At 47.3% G+C, this 16,164-nt stretch overlaps 1 pseudogene; it reads right to left on the bottom strand.

Annotated features, from left to right (window-relative positions):
- Window positions 1–6,790: 6,790 nt before the first annotated feature.
- On the bottom strand, window positions 6,791–15,450 carry LOC134948550 (N-terminal Xaa-Pro-Lys N-methyltransferase 1-like; annotated as a pseudogene).
- Window positions 15,451–16,164: the final 714 nt, after the last annotated feature.

The following is a 16,164-nucleotide window of genomic DNA, read 5'->3' on the forward strand; positions in this document are numbered from 1 at the left end:
CGCTGTTCTGTCGGCTGCGCCTGTCACACTGTGGCAGACAGCAGAGCCGGGGCAGCATGAGGCGCGGCTCTTCTAATCCACCCGTGCCGCTGATCATTGTGTCAGTGCAGTGGCGCTAGCGGGAGGAGAGGGGGAGCTGGAAGGGTCGGACATAATGGGCTAGTGATGGCTCGGAGAGCAGAGAGCTTCTTACTGCAGACTGCAGTACTGCCGGGAGCCACTAGATGCCCCCATCTCCATACAGCCATCTCACCTGCCTGAAGGAATAATAGATAGAGAGACGGTTGATTCTATATCGGAGTGGGAGAAGGGACCTTCTGACGTACCTAGGGGAAAAGACCCGCCACCAGGGGGAGGAGCTACGGCTGAACAAGGTACCCGAAAAGTACCCTCGCGGGCTCACTTCGCTCGCCACGCTTCGGGCACGGTGGCTTGCTCCGCTCCGCTTCGCTCGCCACCTAATTACTAAAGGTAATAGTTGGTGGCATGGATACTAGAGCAACTGTCCCGCTGGCGTAGCTCCTCCCCCTTGTGTTGTAGCTCCTCCCCCTGATGGAAAAGGTCCCTTAGGCCACTTGGATCTAGCCTCAACCATAGAGAGACAGCCCGAGACCCTGTGAGTGTGTGAGGAACTTCAACTTGGTTATTTTTTTTCTGTGTGATTATTTATCCTAACCTGTCTATCTATCTATCTATCTATCTATCTATCTATCTATCTATCTATCTATCTATCTATCTATCTATCTATCTCTCATACTTGCCTACTTTAGTAAAAGTATTTCAGGGAGATTGTGAAAGTAACACCTATCAGCGCCGGCACGTACTGCAACATCGGAGAGATGTGTCGTGAAAATGACTTACATCCAAATGTAAATGAGCCCCAAAGTTAGTAAGATCTATTTGTTGAAGAAAAGATACTGATATTTTGCAGGATTTGTTCGTGTATTGTGTTTTACAAGAGGTTCCATATACTGTAAGTGGCCATAGGCATCATTGTGTCTTATAACAAATGCAGGGAATTGGCACTAATGATCCCATTTGAATGTATGTATCTCTGCCATCGCCCACTAGGAGGGCACCAGAGCTTGTAATATATATATATTGTATGTCCGGCACTCCAAACTGGGTATAAAAGTAGTTGCCCGGTGCCCTCCAGTGTATATATTAAGTAGGTTGCAATGGAGGCGGCACTCACGGCACTCAGAAATGTGCTATAAATTGCTTCTGCGTTTTGGTTTTATTAAAAAATAATTGTCAGGAATTGTGACTTTTGTTTAATAAAACCGAAACGTAGAAGCAATTTATAGCACGTTTCTTGCATGACCGTGAGTGCCACCGCCATTGCAACCTACTATATTGGTAATATTGTGTGGCCACACTCCACCAGTTTTTGTTGCCTTCGGCATGCACTGTCACTTTGTTATGTATGGGGGGGAGGGCGCAAATTTATAGTTTGCAGGGGGGCGCCGAACACCCTTGCACCGGCCCTGAGCACTAGTCCCCACAGACCTGCAGGGCCGTAACTACGTGTGTGCCAAGCGTGCCTGGCACACAGCGCAGTTGCCCTGAGGGCGCACGGCCAGCGGCATTTAATTAGTCAAATTGACTCATTACATGCCGCCTCTGAAGTCTGCGCCGTGCGCCGCGCTGTGGAGGGAGAAGACAGCAGCGCCGGGCAGCGGAGAAGGAGGAGGAGGGAGGGGGACTGGAGCCACAGCAGCGCAATGTAATTGGTAGTAAGCGCCGCTGCAGCAGCCCCCTCTCCTTCCGTATTGGCTGCCCGGCGCTGCTGTGGATGCTGGGATGTGGTTCCTCCATCCCAGCATCCACAGCAGCGCCAGGCAGCCAATACGGAAGAAGAGGGGACTGCTGCAGCGGCGCTTACTACAAATGAAATAGCGCTGCTGCGGCTCCAGTCCCCCTCCCTCCTCCTCCTTCTCACCTGCCTGCACCGAGGGAGCTGCACGAGGAGCCTGTCAGCGGGGAGATGGTAAGTATCTCTCTCTCTCTCTCTCTCTCTGGGACACCGTCTGCCATAATGTGTAAAAAGGAGGCCTGGCTGCCGCAATGTGTAAAAAGGGGGACTGGCTGCCGCAATGTGTTAAAATGGGGCCTGGCTGCCGCAATGTGTAAAAAGGGGGACTGGCTGCCATAATGTGTAAAAAGGGGGCCTGGCTGCCGCAATGTGTAAAAAGGGGTACTGGCTGCCGCAATGTGTAAAAAGGGGGACTGGCTGCCGCAATGTGTAAAAAGGGGGCCTGGCTCCCGTAATGTGTAAAAAAGGGGCCTGCCTGCCGCAATGTGTAAAAAGGGGGCCTGCCTGCCGCAATGTGTAAAAAGGGGGCCTGGCTGCCGCAATGTGTAAAAAGGGGGACTGGCTGCCGTAATGTGTAAAAAGGGGGACTGGCTGCCGTAATGTGTAAAAAGGGGGACTAGCTGCCGCAATGTGTAAAAAGGCGGACTGGCTGCCACAATGTGTAAAAATGGGGAAACCGTCTACCGTAATGTGTAAAAACGGGGACGCTGTCTGCTGTAATGTGTAAAAAGGGGACGCTGTCTGCCGTAATGTGTAAAAAGGGGACGCTGTCTGCCGTAATGTGTAAAAAGGGGGACTGTCTGCTGTAATGTGTAAAAAGGGGGACTGTCTGCTGTAATGTATAAAAGGGGCTCTACCTGGTGTAGTGGCGCTACTGTGCAGCGTAATTTGAATAATGGAGACTACTGTGCACCGTAGTATGAATTGCTATTATTTTGTGGCCATGCTCCTTCCCCATGAAGCCACGCCCCTATATAGTTTTTCACGCGCCTACGGCGCGCACTACCCCTATCTTACATGGGGGGGGCGCCAATGTAATTTCTTGCACACAGCGCTGAAATGCCTAGTTACGGCACTGCAGACCTGTACACACAGAAGGATCGTGTCCACTTCCTGTCTGAGGATGCAGTAGAACAGAAGGTGATGTAACCATGTGACAGGCGGTCGGTATCCCGCCGGTCAAGTTACGGGACAAGTTACCAGAATGTGATGAATCATCTATTTTCCACACAGTAGCATAGTGTATTTCCAAATGATAACCGCTGTGATTCTGTATTATATTTGTGATAACGTGGCTTCTCAGTTCCTACCTCCAAGTCCCTATGCTGATTTTGGCTAGTGTTAGTGGTGGTCTTTTCCTATCATTGGCCAAATGGCAGCTCATTGCATACAAATAGCAAACCTGCCAGAAATGTTTAATTCGTCGTCCTTGTGACCAGTCTCCATTCAGAACATATGGGGTTCAGGCGTACTTATATCATCAGCAGATTAAGGGGCCTATTTATCACCATCCGCATCCAGGATGCGGATGACAGGTGATAAAATCGCCCAAACTCGCACTGCGATAATTGATTACATGACAGGTATGTATCAATTATCGCATGCAGGAACAGAGCTTGTGGTCAAGCTCTATCCCTGCGATGCCGCTTCGCAGCATCATCTGTGTATTTTTACTCCAATGTCCTGCTGCGCATGCGCTGTCAGCGCCTACCGCCGCAGCCCAGTCGACCCCCCCCCCCCCCCCCGTCACGGCTACCCCCACTCGCCGCGGACCACCCCAAGCAGGATAATATACTCACCTGTCCAGGGAGCTGGTCTGTGCTGCTTCAGGAGGCTGCTGGGCACCGGGTCCTTCTCCTGCGCTGTGACCCGCGGTGCTGTAAAGTGCGCTGCCATTTTGCAGCATCACTTTACTGCACCGTCGTCACATTGCAGCATATGGGGGACCCGGCACACAGCAGCGCTCACCGGTGCAGCTGACACCCGCCCCCTGGACAGGTGAGTATGTTTTTTTGTTTTTTACTTTTTTTTTTTTTTTATACACTGTGATCAGCTTGTATGTCCATCGGACACACACAGATGATCACTCTGCTGGGTCCCCGCTCAGCTTTCTCTGCCAAGGGCAGAGAAAGCTGGGCAAAAGGGTGCTTATAGCAGTGCTGCCCTGTGAACTCGCCAGCCTGAGCTGGCGAGATTATCACAGGGCACATTTCTGAATTTATTCACATTTTTTTTTTTATAAATTTGGCCACATCAGATTTCCCATTGTAAGTATGGGGAATGCGATGTGGGTTACTGAAAAAGGTGAATTAAAGGGTTTGGAGCAGTTTTTCATGAAAACTGCTCCAAATGGCCTTTAATACATTTAGGTGATACTAAAATAATGTGAAAAGCCTTTTCCCATTATTTTAGTAAAAATAATGTTAATAAATAGACCCCTAAGGCTTTACAGCAGTATTTCTTTCCCTGAGAAAGAGGCCTAATGAGACAGACAGACAGACGTAAGCTGAAAGGGTAGGAAATTGGGCAGACAGCTAGCTGGAGAATTATTAAGTCCATAAATCTATGTCTAATACTACACTTAGAGCTCAAATGTTAATTTAGCTGACATTTTTTGTTAATGAGTGGTTTGTAATGAAGTTCTCCCACTAAAGCTAGGTACACACTATATAATTAAGGCCTGATTTCCCAAATGAAACCAGGAACAGCAACAATTGAACCAACCAGAATACTTAACCAAGTAACAGTGCAGGAAGAACGAAGCACCGGGCGGGCGCCCAGTATCCCCTGCGGACTACGAGAAAAGGATTTACCGGTAGGTAATTAAAATCCTATTTTCTCTTACGTCCTTGGGGATACTGGGAATCCAGTTAGTACCATGGGGAAGTACCAAAGCTCCCAAACCGAGTGGGAGAGCGCTGAGGTTCCTGCAGAACTGATTGACCAAACTGAAGGTCCTCAGAGGCCAAAGTATCGAACCTGTAAAACTTTGCAAACGTGTTCGAACCTGACCAAGTAGCTGCTCGGCAGAGATGTAAAGCCGAGACACCCCGGGCAGCCGTCCAACAAGAACCCACTGACCTAGTTGAGTGCGCCTGTACAGATTTTGGAACCGGCAATCCTGCCATGGAGTAAGCATGCTGGATAGTGAACCTGATCCAACGTGCAATAGAATGCTTTGAAGCAGGACACTCAATCTTATTGGGATCATAGAGAACGAACAGCGAGTCCGATTTCCTGTGATGAGCTGTTCTCTTTACATACACCTTCAAAGTCCTCACAACATGCAAAGACTTTGAAGTAGCAGAGGTGTTCGTAACAGCCGGAACCACAATAGGTTGGTTGATGTGAAACGCGGACACCGCCTTAGGAAGAAATTGCTGATGAGTTCTGAGTTCAGCTCTGTCCTCATAGAGAATTAAGTAGGGACTCTTGTGAGACAACGCCCCTAGCTCCGACACACGTCTTGCTGAAGCAAAGGCCAACAGTGTGACGGTCTTCCACGTAAGATATTTTACGCCCACCTCCTGTAATGGTTCAAACCTGTCCAATCGGAGGAACTGCAGCATCAAATTGAGATCCCAAGGTGCCATGGGAGGCACAAAGGGAGGTTGGATGTGCAGAACACCTTTCAAGAAGGTCTGGACCTCAGGGAGAGAAGCCAATTGTTTCTAAAAGTAAATAGACAAGGCCAAAATCTGGACTTTAATAGAGACTAGGCATAGGCCCACATCCACTCCCGACTGCAGAAAAAGCAGGAGACGTCCCAGATGAAATTTCACTGCAGAATATTGTTTGCTCTCACACCAAGAGACATACTTCTTCCATATACGGTGGTAATGTTTAGACGTTACCCCCTTTTTGTCTTGGATCATAGTCGAGATGACCCTGTCAGGAATCCCTCTCCTGGCTAGAATCAGCCGTTCAACTTCCATGCTGTTAAACGTAAGTCTTGATAGACGAAGGGGCCCTGTTGCAGAAGATCCTCGCGAAGAGGTAGAGGCCACAGATCTTCGATTAGCATCCCGAGAAAATCCACGTACCAGGTCCTTCGAGGCCAGTCCAGAACAATGAAGCTTGCTTGAACCTTTTCCCTTTTTATTCTCTTTAGAATGCTTGGGATCAGAGGAAGTAGAGGAAACACGTACACCAGCTGGTAGACCCACGGAGTTGTCAGAGCATCTACCGCTACTGCTTGTGGGCCTCTCGACCTGGAATAATACCGCTCTAGCTTCTTGTTGAGTCGAGAAGCCATCATGCCGATCTGTGGATATCCCCACCGTTATCAGTGATCCGTGCATGGCTTTGTGAACACGCCAGCAAAAAGCAGGTCTATTTGAAAGCTCCTTATTTTTACGAATTCTGTGCTTTCCTGGCAGTGTTTGGCTATGGGGGGTCATTCCGAGTTGTTCGCTCGCTAGGAGATTTTAGCAGCATTGCACACGCTAAGCCGCCGCCCTCTGGGAGTGTATCTTAGCTTAGCAGAATAGCGAACGAAAGTTTCGCAGAATTGCGAATAGAAAAATCTTAGCAGTTTCTGAGTAACTCCAGACCTACTCACAGATTGCGATCAGCTCAAGCCGTTTCGTTCCTGGTTTGACGTCACACACACGCCCAGTGTTCGGCCAGCCACTCCCCCGTTTCTCCAGACACTCCCGCGTTTTTCCCTGACACGCCTGCATTTTTCCGCACACTCCCAGAAAACGGGCAGTTTCCGCCCAGATAGACCCACTTTCTGTCAATCACACTCTGATCACTTCAAGTAAATTTACTAAATTTTGTGCTAAAATACTTAGCGCATGCGCACTGCGTACCATGCGCATGCGCATTTTTTCCTTAATCGCTCCGTTGCGAAAATCGGCAACGAGCGAACTCGGAATGACCCCTATTGTCAGCAGTGATTGAGAATACGAATTCTTAGTAAATTAACAAGTTGAATAAAATAACAGCCGTGTTTGACCGATGGTCTAATAATTCATATTTGTGAACTCTGGCGGGAAAAAACATACGAATAGCCCCAACACTGCCGAGATTTGTGTATAGTAAATTCCCGACATCATACTTAGAAGAAAAAAACAAAGTCGAATTAAATCGGGACCTTAGTAAATATACCCCTGTGTCTTCCCACACAGAGTGAGGGTGGCCATTTTATGGTCAGAAACGAACATTCAAGGAGCAGTGAGGTAAAGGTAATGGAGGCAGAAGACACATCCTAGGGAATTTAGAAGCTGCATTCTCATGAATGCTGATAATGCCAACAAAATGGCTGCCGCTACAGCATGCCGACTGTGGGTACACTTAAGATATCGGATAAAAGCTACAATTTCTGTTACCTCATCTTTCTGGATTTCAACTTTCTCCTAAACACAACATGCTTAGAATGTAGGACATTTTGGCAAAAGCAGAACAGTCCAGTAAAAGTTCTTGCAACAGTGGACAGGTCTTATATAAAATAAGATACGACATCTGTGAGGGGGGAGTTTATAAAATGGCAATGGGTAAAACATTGTAGATGTCCTCAGGGAAGTTTTCTTGCTTTTCCTGGGCTAGGACATTAAGGCCGGCCTGTCTAATAAGCCTATGTACGACATCCATGTCTCAGAAAGATACTGCTATCCAAGTCATCCATAATGACCTCTGCTTGGGCCATGTTGTCCTTGACGACTACGATACTGTTTGGCCGCAAGCCAGTTTTACACCACTTCAGGAACTCCACCAGGTCGCTGTCCGTTAGACGCCCTGCGGTGAAAAGTACATAACATTTACACACAGTTACTATATAAACATAAAGGGTCTCTCCGTCTCTAACGTGTGGCTCCAGCTGAGAGCAGGCCAGGCCAGGAGTGAGCATAGCTTGTATAAGGTGCACATTCCCAGTGATGCACACTGAAGTCCAGCTCAGCACCTACCACACTAACAACTATAAAAGGTAACTCCCAGCAATAAGGCAATAGTTATACAGCCATGATACCTAAACTCAGCAAATTGATAATCTACCAGTGATCCTGAACAAAGGGAATGAATATATCAAACTGCACACTACAGATATCATCCTATATAGTAAAAGGCTAACGCTGCTCCACACCTCTATGGGGGGGAATTCAAGTGTTTTGCTGAAGTTCCACGCTGGCATAAGAATGAATAGTGCCCAGTCAGTAGTTAATAGCTGCAGACTGGTATCCGTATTCCTCCATCAGGTTATCTGCTGTTCTGCACCATAGAATAATTGTATCTGTCTCACCTGTGGCTGCAGAGTCTATTAGTGTCTCCAGTTAGTCTCAACACAGTCACAATTGGTAAGCCCAATGTATAAATATCCTGACAGAGATTTAGAATGAATAGTTACAGCTGCACTTGTGTCCAGCAAAGGAACCAGTCACAGCTTACTGCTTGCTGCACCACAGGAACCAGCCAGTCCGTACAGCGCTGCCAGCACAAAGCTGGTAATTGCAGGCACCGCTCTGTGTGGAGCGATGGATGGATGAACAGACCCACATAACCTGACACCACGGCATGCAGTGACCGGGACGTATCCAGCGCTGATCAAGCGGTCATTTGCAGTGGGCACAACGTTCCCAGCCTGTAGGGGGCGTATGAAGAATGCTCCAGTCAGATGGGAGAGTGCTCCCGTATCCTCAGCGCATTTCTCACAGGCAGCGTTTTCAAGAGATTTACGTACACGTGTGCTCATCCTTATCTTGCAAACCAGTCACAGTAAACGCGACTCGTTTGCCGTGAATAGTGCATAGGGAAGCATTGTTCGTATGCACGCTGCGACTAGTCACGGCACAGTCCACATATTCGCTGCTGGGATGCTTAGGCACGTGGCAGGCGACTGTGCAAGATGAGAATGAGCCCATCTGTATACCAGCGTTCTATCCATACATTCTAGGAGTACATTCTATTAGTGATGAGCGGGTTCGGATCCTCGGGATCCGAACCCGCCCGAACTTCACCTTTTTTTACACGGGTCCGAGCGACTCGGATCCTCCCGCCTTGCTCGGTTAACCCGAGCGCGCCCGAACGTCATCATCCCGCTGTCGGATTCTCGCGAGATTCGGATTCTATATAAGGAGCCGCGCGTCGCCGCCATTTTCACACGTGCATTGAGATTGATAGGGAGAGGACGTGGCTGGCGTCCTCTCCGTTATATTAGAAAAGAAAATAGTAAACTGACTCAGTGACTTAGTTATAATTGTGGGGAGGATTGGGGACGGGGAGCAGCTGTTAGGGACTCGGAGTACAGTGCAGTGAGTTTAATCCTTTGTTTCTCTGCCTGAAAAAAACGCTCCACCATATCTGTGCTCAGTGTGCTGCACTGCTGCATGATATATCTGTGCTGAGTGCACTGCTCACACTGCCTAATTGTGGGGACTGGGTAGCAATTATAGCAGGAGTACAGTGCACAGTTTTGCTGACAGTGACCACCAGTCCAGTATACGTTTGTCTGCCTGAAAAACACTCCTGTGGTGGTTTTTTTTTTCTTCATACTAGTTTAGCAGTCTGCTGACAGTGTCCACCAGGTCCGTTATATACAGTATATATTATATATATATAAGCAGTACGGTAGGCCACGGCTGTACCTACCTCTGTGTCGTCAGTGCACTCGTCGTCCATAAGTAATATATACTATACTATCCATCCATCTACATTGTATACCTGTGGTGGGTTTTTTTTTTCTTCATACTAGTTTAGCAGTCTGCTGACAGTGTCCACCAGGTCCGTTATATACAGTATATATTATATATATATAAGCAGTACGGTAGGCCACGGCTGTACCTACCTCTGTGTCGTCAGTGCACTCGTCGTCCATAAGTAATATAATACTATACTATCCATCCATCTACATTGTATACCTGTGGTGTTTTTTTTTTCTTCATACTAGTTTAGCAGTCTGCTGACAGTGTCCACCAGGTCTGTTATATACAGTATATATTATATATATATATATATATAAGCAGTACGGTAGGCCACGGCTGTACCTACCTCTGTGTCGTCAGTGCACTCGTCGTCCATAAGTAATATATAATACTATACTATCCATCCATCTACATTGTATACCTGTGGTGGTTTTTTTTCTTCTTCATACTAGTTTAGCAGTCTGCTGACAGTGTCCACCAGGTCCGTTATACAGTATATTATATATACAAGCACTGCAGTACGGTAGGCCAAGGCTGTACCTACCTCTGTGTCGTCAGTGCACTCATCGTCCATTAGTAATATAATACTATACTATCCATCCATCTACATTGTATACCTGTGGTGGTTTTTTTGTTTCTTCATACTAGTTTAGCAGTCTGCTGACAGTGTCCACCAGGTCCGTTATATACAGTATATTATATATATATAAGCAGTACGGTAGGCCACGGCTGTACCTACCTCTGTGTCGTCAGTGCACTCGTCGTCCATAAGTAATATATAATACTATACTATCCATCCATCTACATTGTATACCTGTGGTGGCTTTTAGTTGTGCGCATTAAAATATGGAGAACAAAAATGTGGAGGTTAAAAAAATAGGGAAAGATCAAGATCCACTTCCACCTCGTGCTGAAGCTGCTGCCACTAGTCATGGCCGAGACGATGAAATGCCATCAACGTCGTCTGCCAAAGCCGATGCCCAATGTCATAGTACAGAGCATGTAAAATCCAAAACACAAAAGATCAGTAAAAAAATGACCCAAAAATCTAAATTAAAAGCGTCTGAGGAGAAGCGTAAACTTGCCAATATGCCATTTACGACACGGAGTGGCAAGGAACGGCTGAGGCCCTGGCCTATGTTCATGGCTAGTGGTTCAGCTTCACATGAGGATGGAAGCACTCAGCCTCTCGCTAGAAAAATGAAAAGACTTAAGCTGGCAAAAGCACAGCAAAGAACTGTGCGTTCTTCGAAATCACAAATCCCCAAGGAGAGTCCAATTGTGTCGGTTGCGATGCCTGACCTTCCCAACACTGGACGGGAAGAGCTTGCGCCTTCCACCATTTGCACGCCCCCTGCATGTGCGCCTCTTTTTTTCTTTGCGTCATGTGCTGTTTGGGGAGTATTTTTTTGAAAGGCCATCCTGCGTGACACTGCAGTGCCACTCCTAGATGGGCCAGGTGTTTGTGTCGGCCACTAGGGTCGCTTAGCTTAGTCACACAGCTACCTCATTGCGCCTCTTTTTTTTTTTGCGTCATGTGCTGTTTGGGGAGTATTTTTTGTAAGGGCCATCCTGCGTGACACTGCAGTGCCACTCCTAGATGGGCCAGGTGTTTGTGTCGGCCACTAGGGTCGCTTAGCTTAGTCACACAGCTACCTCATTGCGCCTCTTTTTTTCTTTGCGTCATGTGCTGTTTGGGGAGTATTTTTTGGAAGGGCCATCCTGCGTGACACTGCAGTGCCACTCCAAGATGGGCCAGGTGTTTGTGTCGGCCACTAGGGTCACTTAGCTTAGCCATCCAGCGACCTCGTGCAAATTTTAGGACTAAAAATAATATTGTGAGGTGTGAGGTGTTCAGAATAGACTGGAAATGAGTGTAAATTATGGTTATTGAGGTTAATAATACTATGGAATCAAAATGACCCCCATATTCTATGATTTAAGCTGTTTTTTAGGGTTTTTTGAAAAAAAACACCCGAATCCAAAACACAACCGAATCCGACAAAAAAAATTCGGTGAGGTTTTGCCAAAACGCGTTCGAACCCAAAACACGGCCGCGGAACCGAACCCAAAACCAAAACACAAAACCCGAAAAATTTCCGGTGCACATCACTACATTCAGGGCCGGCTCCGGGGCTTGTGGCGCCCCGGGCGGCTTTAGGGGGCGTGGCTTTGTACAGGGGGCGTGGTCATTTACGCCCCCTGTACAGCTTAATTGATGTGCGGTGCGCGATGACGTCATCACGCACCGCACAGCAAAGGTCCTCTCCACGAAGGGAAACTAGACGCGTAGCGTCTAGTTCCCTTCGTGGAGAGGACCTTTGCTGTGCGTTGCGCGATGACGTCATCGCGCACCGCACAGTAAAGGACCTCTCCAGGAAGGGAAACTAGACGCGTACGCGTCTAGTTTCCCTTCCCAGCGGTAGCGGCCGGGGGCAGCGGGCAGCAGGGGGCACACACCAGTAGCGGATCTTGCCCTGGTGCGGCGCCCTCCGGAGGGCGCCCTGCGCCCTCCGGAAGGCGGCGCCCCGGGCAAAAGTACTGCTTGCCCGTGGCAAGATCCGCTACTGACTACATTCTATATGAACAATCTATATGTATGTACATCTGTACTAATATTATACTCAACACTTGAATTGCTCCATCAGGCACCATCTTATGGCTGCCGGTGCACAAAACACTTGAATTCCCCCTATAGAGGTGAGGAGCAGCGTTAGCTTTTTATTATACTAATTGTACATTATATATGAAGATTCTATATTCCCATCACTGGTACACACGCATGTCCTGGGTAGCCGCCACTTCCACAATGCTAACAAATGCCGTGGTGTACCACAGCAGAATAACTATTCACTAGTGATGAGCGGGTTCGGTTCCTCGGAATCCGAACCCGCCCAAACTTCACCTTTTTTTTACACGGGTCCGAGCGACTCGGATCCTCCCGCCTTGCTCGGTTAACCCGAGCGCGCCCGAACGTCATCATCCCGCTGTCGGGTTCTCGCGAGACTCGGATTCTATATAAGGAGCCGCGCGTCGCCGCCATTTTCACACGTGCATTGAGATTGATAGGGAGAGGACGTGGCTGGCGTCCTCTCCGTAATAGAAAAGACTAAGAGTGACATTGTTATAATTGTGGGGAGGATTGGGGACGGGGAGCAGCTGTTAGGGAGTACAGTGCAGGGTTTTGATTATACCACCAGTGATTTTAATCCTTTGTTTCTCTGCCTGAAAAAAAACGCTCCACCATATCTGTGGCTGTGCTCACTCAGTGTGCTGCACTGCTGCATGATATATCTGTGCTGAGTGCACTGCTCTGCTCACACTGCCTAATTGTGGGGACTGGGGAGCAGTTATAGCAGGAGTACAGTGCACAGTTTTGCTGACAGTGACCACCAGTCCAGTATACGTTTGTCTGCCTGAAAAACACTGTGGTGTTTTTTTTTTCTTTCTTCATGCTAGTTTGTTTAGCAGTCTGCTGACAGTGTCCACCAGGTCCGTTATACAGTATATTATATATATATAAGCACTAAGCAGCAGTACGGTAGGCCACGGCTGTACCTACCTCTGTGTCGTCAGTGCACTCGTCGTCCATAAGTATAAGTAATACTATACTATCCATCCATCTACATTGTATACCTGTGGTGTTTTTTTTTTCTTTCTTCATACTAGTTTAGCAGTCTGCTGACAGTGTCCACCAGGTCCGTTATACAGTATATTATATATACAAGCACTAAGCAGCAGTACAGTAGGCCACGGCTGTACCTACCTCTGTGTCGTCAGTGCACTCGTCGTCCATAAGTATAAGTAATACTATACTATCCATCCATCTACATTGTATACCTGTGGTGTTTTTTTGTTTTTTCTTCATACTAGTTTAGCAGTCTGCTGACAGTGTCCACCAGGTCCGTTATACAGTATATTATATATATATATATATATAAGCAGCAGTACGGTAGGCCACGGCTGTACCTACCTCTGTGTCATCACTCGTCGTCCATAAGTATAAGTAATAATAGTATACTATCCATCCATCTACATTGTATACCTGTGGTGGCTTTTAGTTGTGCGCAAAATATGGAGAACAAAAATGTGGAGGTTAAAAAAATAGGGAAAGATCAAGATCCACTTCCACCTCGTGCTGAAGCTGCTGCCACTAGTCATGGCCGAGACGATGAAATGCCATCAACGTCGTCTGCCAAGGCCGATGCCCAATGTCATAGTACAGAGCATGTAAAATCCAAAACACAAAAGATCAGTAAAAATCAAAATTAAAAGCGTCTGAGGAGAAGCGTAAACTTGCCAATATGCCATTTACGACACGGAGTGGCAAGGAACGGCTGAGGCCCTGGCCTATGTTCATGGCTAGTGGTTCAGCTTCACATGAGGATGGAAGCACTCATCCTCTCGCTAGAAAAAAGAAAAGACTTGCGGCAAAAGCACAGCAAAGAACTGTGCGTTCTTCGAAATCACAAATCCCAAAGGAGAGTCCAATTGTGTCGGTTGTGATGCCTGACCTTCCCAACACTGGACGGGAAGAGCTTGCGCCTTCCACCATTTGCACGCCCCCTGCAAGTGCGCCTCTTTTTTTCTTTGCATCATGTGCTGTTTGGGGAGCATTTTTTTGAAGGGCCATCCTGCGTGACACTGCAGTGCCACTCCTAGATGGGCCAGGTGTTTGTGTCGGCCACTAGGGTCGCTTAGCTTACTCACACAGCTACCTCATTGCGCCTCTTTTTTTTCTTCTTTGCGTCATGTGCTGTTTGGGGAGTATTTTTTGGAAGGGCCATCCTGCGTGACACTGCAGTGCCACTCCTAGATGGGCCAGGTGTTTGTGTCGGCCACTAGGGTCGCTTAGCTTACTCACACAGCTACCTCATTGCGCCTCTTTTTTTTCTTCTTTGCGTCATGTGCTGTTTGGGGAGTATTTTTTGGAAGGGCCATCCTGCCTGACACTGCAGTGCCACTCCTAGATGGGCCAGGTGTTTATGTCGGCCACTAGGGTCGCTTAGCTTACTTACACAGCTACCTCATTGCGCCTCTTTTTTTTCTTCTTTGCGTCATGTGCTGTTTGGGGAGTATTTTTTGGAAGGGCCATCCTGCGTGACACTGCAGTGCCACTCCTAGATGGGCCAGGTGTTTGTGTCGGCCACTAGGGTCGCTTAGCTTACTCACACAGGTACCTCATTGCGCCTCTTTTTTTTCTTCTTTGCGTCATGTGCTGTTTGGGGAGTATTTTTTGGAAGGGCCATCCTGCGTGACACTGCAGTGCCACTCCTAGATGGGCCAGGTGTTTGTGTCGGCCACTAGGGTCGCTTAGCTTACTCACACAGCTACCTCATTGCGCCTCTTTTTTTCTTTGCGTCATGTGCTGTTTGGGGAGTATTTTTTGAAAGGGCCATCCTGCCTAACACTGCAGTGCCCCTCCTAGATGGGCCAGGTGTTTGTGTCGGCCACTTGGGTCGCTTAGCTTAGCCATCCAGCGACCTCTGTGCAAATTTTAGGACTAAAAATAATATTGTGAGGTGTTCAGAATAGAATGAAAATGAGTGTAAATTATGGTTATTGAGGTTAATAATACTATGGGATCAAAATGACCCCCAAATTCAATGATTTAAGCTGTTTTTTAGGGTTTTTTGAAAAAAACACCCGAATCCAAAACACACCCGAATCCGACAAAAAAAATTTGGTGAGGTTTTGCCAAAACGCGTTCGAACCCAAAACACAGCCGCGGAACCGAACCCAAAACCAAAACACAAAACCCGAAAAATTTCCGGTGCACATCACTACTATTCACCAAAGCCTTTTTCATATTTTCTGTACGTTATGCTACAGAAGGGCCTTACCTATCACCCACTGGATGCAGATGACGTCATAGTGGTTTGGCTTTGGGGCAAAGTCTTGCAGCCCACAGCAGTAATATTCACCAATTCGCTTTCCATCTTCTCTCAGATAGCCTTTGGCCTTGCTTAAAAACTCATCAGTTACATCGACCATGTCAACCGTTTTAAAGAGAGGCAGCAGGAGGCGTTTGGTGATCCGGCCGATGCCAGCGCCACAGTCTAAGGCATATGAGGTACCGGTCTTCACCGTTCTCTGAGGTATAGCAGTGAAATACGTGTGTAGGTATCTGTGGCCCTAAAGCTTATGCAGATGAGAAGTATAATGTGGGATACATGCGGGAGGTATAAGCAGCCCAGCACAATCAGTATTATTGTAGTTAATATAATATAATATATAACAGCTATATGTGATATGCAGGATGTCCTACAGTGTATCTGCTGACATTCATTAGTTCCAAGTAAAAATGAACAAAATGTTTGGTTTTATTCACTCCTTCTGCCGCAAAGGGGAAGTGTATCAATAAAAAGAACACAAGATTCTCATATGGAAATAATTATTTTGCAGCAGTGAATAGTGTATAATGGTTCTACATCTAGACGGAACTTATAATAATGGATTCTGCATGTGCTGACAGAGGGAACATATTACGTATCTGCACCCCTGAGATTAGTGTAAGGCTGGCCATACATTAGGATGATTTTAGGTACGAATACACGATTTCCACGCCTTGATCGCTGCATCGTGTGCACATTGGGGGTGATTCCGAGTTGTTCGCTCGTTAGTTTTTTTTCGCTACCAAGCGATTAGTCGCAAACTGTGCATGCGCAATGTTCGCAGTGCGCCAGCGCCAAGTAAATTAGCACAAAA

This window comes from Pseudophryne corroboree, chromosome 8, assembly GCF_028390025.1.
Source record: "Pseudophryne corroboree isolate aPseCor3 chromosome 8, aPseCor3.hap2, whole genome shotgun sequence".
Taxonomy (NCBI): Eukaryota; Metazoa; Chordata; class Amphibia; order Anura; family Myobatrachidae; genus Pseudophryne; species Pseudophryne corroboree.